General features: G+C 45.5%; 1 protein-coding gene across 1 annotated transcript in view; it reads left to right on the top strand.

Annotated features, from left to right (window-relative positions):
• The first annotated feature begins 6797 nt into the window (after window positions 1-6797).
• Window positions 6798-10947, top strand: part of L3MBTL1 (L3MBTL histone methyl-lysine binding protein 1) — a 56135-nt gene continuing 51985 nt past the window's right edge. The window contains exon 1 of the mRNA XM_030533774.1: window positions 6798-6854. The gene's annotated coding sequence lies outside the window, so the exon portion shown is untranslated. The remainder of the gene's footprint in view (window positions 6855-10947) is intronic.

Raw genomic sequence — 10947 nt, 5'->3', positions numbered from 1 at the left:
TCTGGGATCTTTCCCAGGCGGACTTCCAGTTCTACCTAAGTAATTGGTGTCAGTGTTTTATAATGGGACCAGCCAAGGACTTGCTCCTGCACAGTGCTCTGAGCAGTCCCATAATGCTCAAGCGCTGGGAGTTAAAGCGTGTGCTGGATCGGGACCAGCACACTCAGCACATCGCAAGTCAAGCCCCAAATTCCTCCCACGAGTGAGTTAAGCCAACAGACTCATCCCACCCAATCTCCCCCAGGATTATTACATGTTTATTTTAAAAATTTGAAGTGATTAGAGAGCTGCTCCAAGGTGTCCGCTTGGCAGCCTCAGAGAGTGAGTCTTCTCTGTCTTTCCATTCCCAGCACAGGAAATAGAAGCAATATGGTCTGTTTGGTTCAGCCTGGACCTGGAGTGACCACATCTGAAGTTCAATGTCCATGGCCCATTCTGTCTTTTCCCATTCAGCTGCCAACCTGAGTGCCCAATGAACATAAAAACAAAGGCCATACTGGATCAGACCAAAGGTCCATCCAGCCCAGTATCCTGTCTACCGACAGTGGCCAATGCCAGGTGCCCCAGAGGGAGTGAACCTAACAGATAATGATCAAATGATCTCCACCCACTGACAAACAGAGGCTACGGACACCATTCCTTACCCATCCTGGCTAATAGCCATTAATGAACTTAACCTCTGTGAATTTATCCTGTTCTCTTTTATACCCTGCTATAGTCCTAGCCTTCACAGTCTCCTCAGACAAGGAGTTCCACAAGTTGACTGTGTGCTGTGTGAAGAACTTCCTTTTATTTGTTTTAAATCTGCTGCCCATTAATTTCATTTGGTGGCTCCTAGTTCTTATGGGAACAAGCAAATAACTTTTTTCCTTACTCACTTTCTCCACATCACTCATGATTTTATATACCTCTATCATATTCCCCCTTAGTCTCCTCTTCCAAGATGAAAAGTCCTAGTTTCTTTAATCTCTCCTTATATGGGACCCATTCAAAACCCCTAATCATTTTAGTTGCCCTTCTCTGAACCTTTTCTAATGCCAGTATGTCTTTTTTGAGATGAGACCACATCTGTATGCAGTATGCAAGATGTGGGTGTATCATGGATTTATATAAGGGCAATAATATATTCTCTGTCTTATTCTCCATCCCCTTGAGCAGCTGCTTTCCGTAATGCACCTGCCCAAAAGGAACTGCACTGACACTACAGGTCACCATCAGATAGGAATGACGTTCAGTTACCATGACCTGGGCTGGATTTGAATTGGTGACCTAGGGATTAAACATTGTGGTCTTCAAACCCTTTTGCCACCCACTTCTTCAACTAAGTCACATTTGAGCCTGAGTCTGAGGAGATTTAAAGAGTAAATATTTTATTTGTCACAGGGACACTTGCAGTGTATGAAGCATACAGAACATCCTGATTACTTCATATAGCTTTGCTTAAGTAGGCGAGACCTATGCCAACCAAATGTCCAGCCCTAGAGAGCTGCATGATCAATGCAGAAGCTTCATGGCTTGGCAGCTAGGAAGATGTGTTTGTTCCTTGTCCTTTACGATGACTTTCAATCACATCAGTTTCAGCCGCGTCTTTCAGCAACAGCAAGGCAGGTAGAGCAGACTGGCTCTGGAGTCTGTGCAAATACATGAAAGAGGGAATCTCTCCATGCTATTGCACACAGGGCAAAAGGGAAAACAAAGCAAAGCACATAAGCCTGGGTTTTGATATTTTTTGTAACACATTGTCAAAGAACACAGGGAAACTGGTTAATTGCATTCCATTTTGGTACAGAAATGGGTCACAGTCCTTATCACTCAATGCTGTTCCCCAGTGACTTTTAGGTAAGCATGAATGCAGTGACAATTTTTTAGCAGAGGGATCCTGTTACTAGGATGTCCCTTGGTGGATGAATATATCTAGGTCACTGGGTCTGAGCTTTGCTGTTATGTTCTGCAACAAAAGTGTAATTTCCAGCTCACATAGATGTACATTTGCTAGCTTTGAGCTAATACTTTTGTGCATCCCACAGAGTCCTTGGCTTTGATGCCTTATGGCAGTGAGTTCCACGAGTTAATTGTTTGTGTAGTATTTCTTTCCCTCAATTTTTAATTTCATGTTCAATATGCTTTGCTTTCTTCCTGTATTATAGAAAAGGGTAAACGGGAGCATCTTATTCACCTTTTCTCTAACATTTCATTTCTCTATATGTTTCCATAATGCCCCTTCTTAATTGTTTCCTGACTGCATTAAACTGTTGCTATTTTTTTCAGTCTTTCTTCATATGAAAGTCTCTTCATGTCTCATAATTTTTATCTTCCATTTCTGGACTTCTAATATCTCATAGCAAGGAAGGACTGGAAGAGACCTTAAGAGGTCATTTAGTCCATCCCTGTCCATGCTGAGGTAGGATTAAATGTGCCCAAATCAGCCCTGGCAGATGTTTATCTAACATGTTCTTAAAAACCTACAATGTCGAGGATTCCACAACCTCCCTTAGAAGCCTATTTTAGTGCTTAGCTAGCCTTATAGTTAGAATGTTTTCCCTAATATCTGACCTAAATCTCCCTTGCTGCAAATTAAGCAAATTGCTTTTTGCCCTACCATTGGTGGCTGGAGAACAACTGATCGCTGTCCTCTTTTTAGCAACCTTTTACATATTTGAACACTGTGTCTCCACTCATTCTTCTCTTCTCTCGTGGATAGGTGTGACTAAAATCTGAATAAAAATTTAAAATGTCAACATTTTTATTGCAATATCTGAAACACTAGAAAAATTTGTGGTGAAAAGCCTACACCACCTCTTTTTTTCTTTTAAACCAACGATAGAATTAGTTGAAATTTTTATTAATTTAAACATTTTGAAAAATTTGATTCTTTGTTACTAATTTCAAAACAAAATTTGTTGGAGGAGTGTAAAAATGTGGGTTTCTATCTAATATTAGAGTGGGTGCCCAAGACTGAACACATTATTCTAGGTGAGGATGCACCATTGATAGATATATACCATTATAATATTTTCAGTCATATATTTTTCATCTCACTCCTTATGCACTCTAACATTTTGTTTGCTGTTTGTGACCACTACTGTGCAACATATTCCTATTATTTAAAGACACCTACCTACTCCAAACACAACATCTAAAAAAAACAAAATAAAAATCTTAGTTGCTGCCTTTGTCTAAGTTTCCAAGACACACCAAACAAGATCCACTCCAAATTGAGAGACCAGGTTGATATTTTTCTCTTACACAAGCAGAGTACAGCAGTCAATGATTTTTGACAGGTTGATTTGATTTTAAAATGCGTTCCTAGTGCTTCCAGTTTTCCCCCACTTCAGTTTAAAATAATCACGTCACTAAATGAGTAAAGCTAATGGTTATTTATTTATTTATTGTTTACAATAGTCAAGCTTATTTGGAATAGTGTCTTTTGAATTCGTATGTAAAGGATATTATTAATACAGGACAACCACTTAAGCATTCATGTTGGAAATATTTAAGCGGATCTTAAAAGTCTGAGATCGCTAGTGATTAGTGTATGTTTTATGTTTCTGTGAAGAGATTATCTCGCCATTTCACTCTAATTTTCCGAATATTCCCCTGACCTCGGTTCAAAGGGAAAAAAAATCCCCGATCCAAACCCAAATGTAAACTGGTTTCCATATGTATTTTTATCTCCCCAGTTGTTATAGCAACCAAAGTTCTAAACCGATGCAATCACATTCCAAAATAATGTGATGTGATTAAAAATTGACACGGCCGCGTCGAAGAATAAACGTATTGCGTTGTTATGGCAACCAGAAGAGTTAAATTCTGCCTGCTTAAATTTAAATCTGCCAAATTATCTGAAAAATCTGGAGAATTTGCCAACATGGCCATGGAGATTAACCTCCGCACCGGAGTCTATTTAGTGAAAAGCCAGCAGCAAAATTAACGGTCGAATCGCTTTCTCGTTTGCCGTGTAAACCTACTCAGCCTCATTATTGTGATTACACTCCGCTTTCCAGTGCAGACCGGATTCGGGCAGGGACATTTGCAGATTTGCATTTCCTTCATCGCTGCCTTTCAGCCTCGCCCCCGATGTTCCTGCCCCTACATAAGCTATAGGGGTTCGTACATTTCTTTCTAATGCTTCCGAAGGGGGGGGGAGCAGACGAGACTGCAGAAGGACACAGGGAAGGGCTGGTTTTGGTGCGATGGACGCCAAGCCTGTAAAGCCCAGAGGCTGCCTCTGTCTCTCAAGACGCTCCACCGCCCCTGTACCAAGCCCATTCCTAGCAAAAACTCCAGGATCCCATCCATGATGATCCTGCAGCATGTACCAATAAGCATGGTCGCCGTTATACAGAGGGCAGGGTCAGGGCAGAGGGCGTGTGATGCTTGAACGCAGCAATCCTTGCAGTTGAAAGGGTCGGAGCTCTTTACTCGCTGTGACAATTGGAGACCTCTTTCTTCCCCCCCTTCCACCCAAGCCGGCTGTTGGCCAGTCACTCACACCCGGGGAGTCAGCATGGGCATTGTTTTGAAAACAACAGAACTTCAGTGGTGACCTCACCGCCCTGGCTGCAAATGTGACATTGTCTGCATGTCACACTTCGCTCAGAGAGAAATTCCCCTATGTCCTATGCTCCTCTCAGCTGGTTAAGCAAGCTATTTTTTAATACTATGTTCCTCTGGGGCCAGGATGGCTGCCTGTTGGCATGGACTCGAGCAAGAAGCCAGCCAGTACAACGTTTACTTTCCCACTCTGGACATTTATCCTTTTCAGAAGGTGGGGAGGGATTCTGGAAAGTTATTTCCACTTGCCATCCAATTAAAGGGGCCAAACTTTGCTCTTAGATATGTCAGTCTAACCCCACTAGCGCAGAGAGCTTTGCCTAGCGTATCTAAGAGCAAACCGTGACCCCTATCCCCCAGATACCTGATGTACCAGACTCATACCCATGTCAATGTATGACTGTCAATCACACTTAAAATGCAAACAAATATTTATAAACCCAATCTCCTTTTTCAGTGGCTAACCTCTGTGGCCGGCGCTCACCACCCAGGTGTTGCTCACAAGTTCCCTGCAGCTTCCAAAGGGTTCTAGAAGAGTTAGAAATCCTGCTGCCCACTGCCATCAGATAAGTTAATATAATGGAGTTCACCAAGTGGTGGCTTGCTGGATACATCTAGATCAGGCTGGGTAAACTAAGGCCCGGGGGCCACCTCCGGCCTTTCAGACAGACCTTGAGCTCCTGCCGGGAAGCGAGGTCTGGGCTTGCTCTGCTCTGGCGTTCCAGCCAGGGAGTGGGGTCGGGGGCTTGCCCCACTCCCTGCATGCTGTGGCTCTGCGCAGCTCATGGAAGCAGCAGCATGTCCCCTCTCTGGCTCCTATGCGTAGGGGCAGTCAGGGGGCTTTGCATGCTGCCCCTGCCCGTGCACCAAGCACCGTCTCTGCAGCTCCCATTGGCCAGGAGCCAGGGCCAATGAGAGCTGCAGGGATAGCACCTGCAGACGGGGCACCTGGCTGCACCTCTGCATAGGAACCGGAGAGGGGACATGCCACTGCTTCCGGGAGCTGCTTGAGATAAGTGCCACCTGGAGCCTGCACCCTATCCCCTCCTGCACTTCAACCTCCTGTCCCAGCCCTGATCCCCCTCCCACCCTCAGAACCCTTCGGTCCCAGCTGGAGCACCCTCCTGCACCCCCTCATCCCCAGCCCCACCCCAGAGCCTGTACCCTGAGCTGGAGCCCTCACTCCCTCCTGCACCCCAACCTCCGATTTTGTGAGTATTCAGGGCTTGACACACAATTTCCATACCCAGATGTGGCCCTTGGACCAAAAAGTTTGCCCACCCCTGATCTAGATGGTACTCTCTACTTTGCCATGGAAGAGCAGTCCATATAAGATAGCCCTCCCATGTCAATCAGAAACCAAATAGATTGAAGGTCAAAAGTATAACTGAGTTCAAAAAAGAACTAGATACATTCAGGTAGGATAGGTCTATCAGTGGCTATTAGCCTAGATGGTCAGGGATGCAACTTTATGCTCTGGGTGTCCCTTAACCTCTGACAGTCAGAAGCTGGGACTGGACCACAGGGATGGTTCAGTGGATAATTGTCCTGTTCACACCCTCTGAAACATCCATTTAGCACTGGCAACTGTCAGAAAACAGGACATCAGCCAGATGGGTCATTGGTCTGACCCAGTAAGGCTGTTGTGATGGATCCAGAATGGGTTTGGGTGGGGTTATTTTAAATGTAGGCTCCATAGGCTCCTGGCTAGAACAACCTGCACATTTTAGGCAGCATATTTTGACTCTCCTGTCTCCTTGTTGCAAACTATCACCCTCAATAGCAACACAAAATACACTGCTGACGACCACGGAGCAAACAAACAAGGTACCTTTTATATGAAACATGCACTTTAAAAAAAAAAAAGAAAGGGGGATGGATCTGATACATTTATAATTATAATTAACTAACTAATTAATTAGTTCTACATTTAACCCTGATCTTTAAAAAAAACAAAAACTAACAGCAAGAAAACCATCAAAATATGGATGTGCTGAGCAGCAGCAGTCCCCCTGGCAGAGAAAACCCTGCTGCACGGCAGCTTCGGAGGGGTTAATAGCTGGTTTAATTATATATTTATATAAAACGGGGATTGCAGCGTGGATAACACACGTCTCCCTCCCCCCAGCCCACCCTGCTCTCGCTCGCTCGCTGTATATTAAATATGCTTTGCTTGTCAATTTCTTAGCCAGTGCATTTCTGCAGGGCAGGCGGCCCCGCCCCCCCCCGTGTGCGCAGGCGCGCAGCAGCCCAGGTTCCCGCAGGCTCAGCGTTCAGTGACCACAGGCTGATTATTGTAGGTAAGGAATCAGATAAGAAAGTAATTTATAAACCTCTTTAAATCATCAGAATGCCCCCGGGAAAGGCTGTGCTCCGTGCTATGCCCACCTGTGCGCCCGGTTTGCATGCAACGCATTGCTTTGAAAATTGCACTTGCCTTTGCAACTAGCTCCTCTTACCAGCCTTTTGGTCTATTTTTTGGTACTGTATCTTTTGGGAACCAAATTCTCTAGATTTTTATTTGATTTTTCCTTTTGCAATGGACAGAGCAATAGAACGACTGAAGAGCAGAGGAAATCAGGAGGCAAAGGGATTGGCAGGGACAATGCAAGTGCTTGCAACCCCGGGATGCTTTTTCTATTCCATGTTTAAACTGAGGGAGGGTTTCTTTTTTTAACCCCCTTCCTACCCCCCAAGATAGGCGAATGAGTTAAAGAGTTTGAAAGGAAGCGAGGCAGGATGGAGAAAGGACAGGGGAAGGTTTGCGATGAGCTCGGAGGGGAGAAAATGGGTCATTTTTGCAAACTTTCTCCTTCGTGCAATTTCCACTCCCCAAATTAGAGGAATTTCTGTTTGCGCAAGAGAATTCTTTAAAAAAAGAAAAAGGGAATTCCGCCATTTTGATGTTTAAAAAAAATATTAAAGGCTTTTCGGAAAGAAGGGCTGATGGGCAATCCGGTGCTAGCCCAAGCGCCTAGATGTGGGGGCAAATGCAGGCAAGGCTGAGAGCAGCAGGCTGAGCAACGGGGGAGGGGCAGGGAATGATACTCCCCCCTTATTTATTTTTTTGCTGGGGATTCTTGAAGTGAAGATTCTCTAGGAACAACTCTGCAAATCAGGTGGCATGTGGCTGCATCAAGGCACTAGATAAGCAGCAGCGCGTGTAGGTCCTTCATGAAAGGTCCCAGGGTTGTTTTTTGGGAGGGAGGTGTGTCAGACCTGGATTTTTTTTTCTCCTTTGTTGTAACAGAGGATTCATAACCTTTTTGGTCCCCACCCCCCAACTCGGTATTTTGTCTAAGTGCCGTTAATATGGAGGGACAGGTTCAGTGTGTAAAAAGATTGTTGCACTTGCTCACATTTTGATTCTCAGCTGACTGGCAGGAGAGGGCGGGGTGAAAGGCTGCTGTGCTAGCATCCTTGGAAATGTGTGCCTGGCAGGCTATATATTTGTGAAAGGCAAGGGGGAAAATATGTCTGTGTACTGTACTGAAGATACTGGTGGGCTGGGCATTTGCTGTGAATAAATGGAGAGCCCTTCCTTCTGGAGGAGTGAGCCTAGATTAGAACCGAGTCAGAGATGTGCTTCACACTGGATCACACAACTATTATAATAAAATATCCGACATGGATCCCCTAGTAAATCAGAAGGTGGAGTATAGAGCTTGCTTTGGACCATTTTATGACTGACATTTATGTGTAATAAAAGCATTTTTCCTGCACAAACCATTACACCAAGCATGGGGGGGGGTGGAATATAAGTGCATTAAAAACAAAAGCATATGTCAGGGTGTATTGTTTGTAATTGGAGTGCTCCTGCACTATTTCCTCCTGTGGTTATATGGGGAATGTAAGTCTGCCAGGTATCCTCACAGTGCCTCCTGCTGGGAGAGGCTGGGGGGTCTATGAAATTGTGGGCTCCTTGTTTCTCCCCTGTTCCCTGTGGTGACTTCTGTTGTGGGTTTTGGGGCTACGGGAGCAATAGTTTGCACAGTCAATTGATGCTCCTGCCTTATTCCAAATAGTGACTCCTGCAGGAAGATGCTGGAACTGGAGAACCAATATACTTGGCCTTCCTGCATTGTTCCCTTCAGTCACTGCTGCTGGGAGATGCCAGAACGGGAGCTTCCCTGTGTCCTGTGCCGCTGTAGTGATTCCTCAGGGATGCTGTGAGGCCGGAGTGGCCAAAAAGTCCCTCCAGTGCTGCTGTACAGCTTTGCAATTTTCCTCTTTACTGGCGGTTTTAAAATCTTGTGTGAATCCCCACTGTACGGTGCTTGAACGTTGGGGCACTGCACAGCCCGAGTGACATAACAAGTGCCATGCGGAATCCAGGGAACCAGTTCAGCCTTCGTCTTCATCCATCCTGCGAAGGCAGAGCCCAGGCTGCAGGAAAAGGGGCTGTGAGTTTAGGGCAGAATTTGGATTTATTTCTCAGCTGTTTAATAGAAAAATAATGGATGAACCCTGGAAAATGTGAACATTTTTTGGAATATTTGTGGACAGTGTTTCCCATCCCCTTTGATGCATCTACCCAGTGAGTAGGTGTATGTTTTAATTCCATGTTGTCAGTGGAATGTACCTTTTTGGCAAAGTACAGCGCCTCCTGCTGCAGAGGCTGGATCGGGAGTAGCTGCACGCTTACCCACAACGAGTGCTCCTGCCCTGCTCCATACAGCAACTCGTGCTGGGAGATGCTGAGGCTGCAGTAGTGGTGAGCTCCCCTACAACCAACCCTTTTAGACCAGTCCCTAAATTGACTCTTATTGCAAGCGGATGAGCTTGTTGTCAGAAAAACACCTGAGCCAAACAGCAGCCCTGCCTGTGTCATGCAGCCTGCCCTGGGATGTTAAGAATTCCCCCAAACAGTGAGCATCTTGGCAGAGGCGAGAGCAATTAAAAAGTAAAAAGCAGAGTTGCTGATGTTCATAAGCTGGGGTGTGCCCCTGTAGGACACCCCAGATCAGTTGGCCGGGGTGACCCACTGGAATATTACATCAGTTACACTGAAAACTTAACCCACAGTTTGCACAGCTCCGAAGTATGTAGAAATAACCCATGCTAGCTCAGCACGGTGCTCTGTACCTGTTAGTGGCTGACCCACACTGAGTCTGCTTCAGCTAGCATAGCCGGGTCCTTTAGCTCAGACGGTACAGAAGTTCGTGTCTATAGAGCTACAAGTCTGAGTTCAAGGTGTGATGCCAAAGTCCTATCCAGAGGTGTCGTGCTAGGAAGTCCACAGGGTAAGAAGTGTTTCTGACCCAGAATTTACTGGTTTTGTTTCTTTTGTTACGTTTATGCATTTGTTTCATTAGTGGCTCTTCTGAAGCTAGTGCTGAAGGTAGCTGTCTTTCTGCTTGTCTGTCTCCCACCGGGTCCTGTGCTCTGGCCCCCATTAGATAAATTAAAATATACAATGCGAATAACAGTCCAGTATAATAAAGGACTTTGAGATGTAAATATAACAAGGATGACAGAAATAAACCCAACACACTCCAGCCCTCCTCTTCCCTAAAAGCCTGGGGAAAACAGAGGGGGTTTGGTGGGAGCCCCAAGATTAGCAAATCCATGTCTGATCCAAAGAGGGAGTAAATTCCACACTTGTGAAACTCAGGGCCAGATTTGATAAGGCAGAGAGAAGCCAGAGATCTACCTGCACTTGCATGATTACACACAGCCATGCAGTTACTGCCATTGGGCATCTGTGTATGCAAAGGGGTGTCTCAAGGTCTAAGCTGCCAGTTCATATATGAAGCTGCAGGATCTGCAACTGCTTGTGCATTTTTGTGAGTGGACCCTGTTCTTCAGCAATCTGGCCATGGCAGTGCAGGAACCAGCTCCATCTCATCAATCATGCGTTGCCAATCCTTGCAATTTTATCATGAATCTTCTGCTGTTTGGTGCTTTTCATAAAGCCCCAGCTCCTGGAGGCAACTGATTATGTGATAATCTTAGTTTCCATTTAAAACAATGGAGGGTTTCAGCCCCCATGGTTATGGAGTAAAATGTCACCAAAGAGCACCCTAAAGGCTCAGGAATCAGGAGGCAAATGAAAAGAAACTTCATGATTTTTAAGACAATCTCATCATTTATTTGTGGCCAGATTCTTGATTTTTTTGAAAGCTTGGGGTTGGCAATAGCCATGTGGGACCGGGCAGCCTGCGCCTTCAAGGGCGAGGAGGCCTTGGGCTAGCCAGCCCTGTTCAGTCAGCCATAATTAGCTACCTCCTGGCCTAAAGGTGCAGGAGAAACTGGGGTCAGGTGGCAGATGGATAAACACCTGGGCCTCATCAAAGGGCAGAGAAGTTAGCAGGAGGAATCACAGGGAAGCAGGGCCTAGAAGACGCAGAGGAAGTGGATGACAGAAGCAGCCTGGGGGGTCAGCGCTCTGTC

The sequence above is a fragment of the Gopherus evgoodei genome, chromosome 14 (assembly GCF_007399415.2).
Source record: "Gopherus evgoodei ecotype Sinaloan lineage chromosome 14, rGopEvg1_v1.p, whole genome shotgun sequence".
Lineage (NCBI taxonomy): Eukaryota > Metazoa > Chordata > Testudines > Testudinidae > Gopherus > Gopherus evgoodei.
Note: the sequence above shows the minus strand (reverse complement) of the source record. Positions and strands in the feature narration are given on the sequence as shown.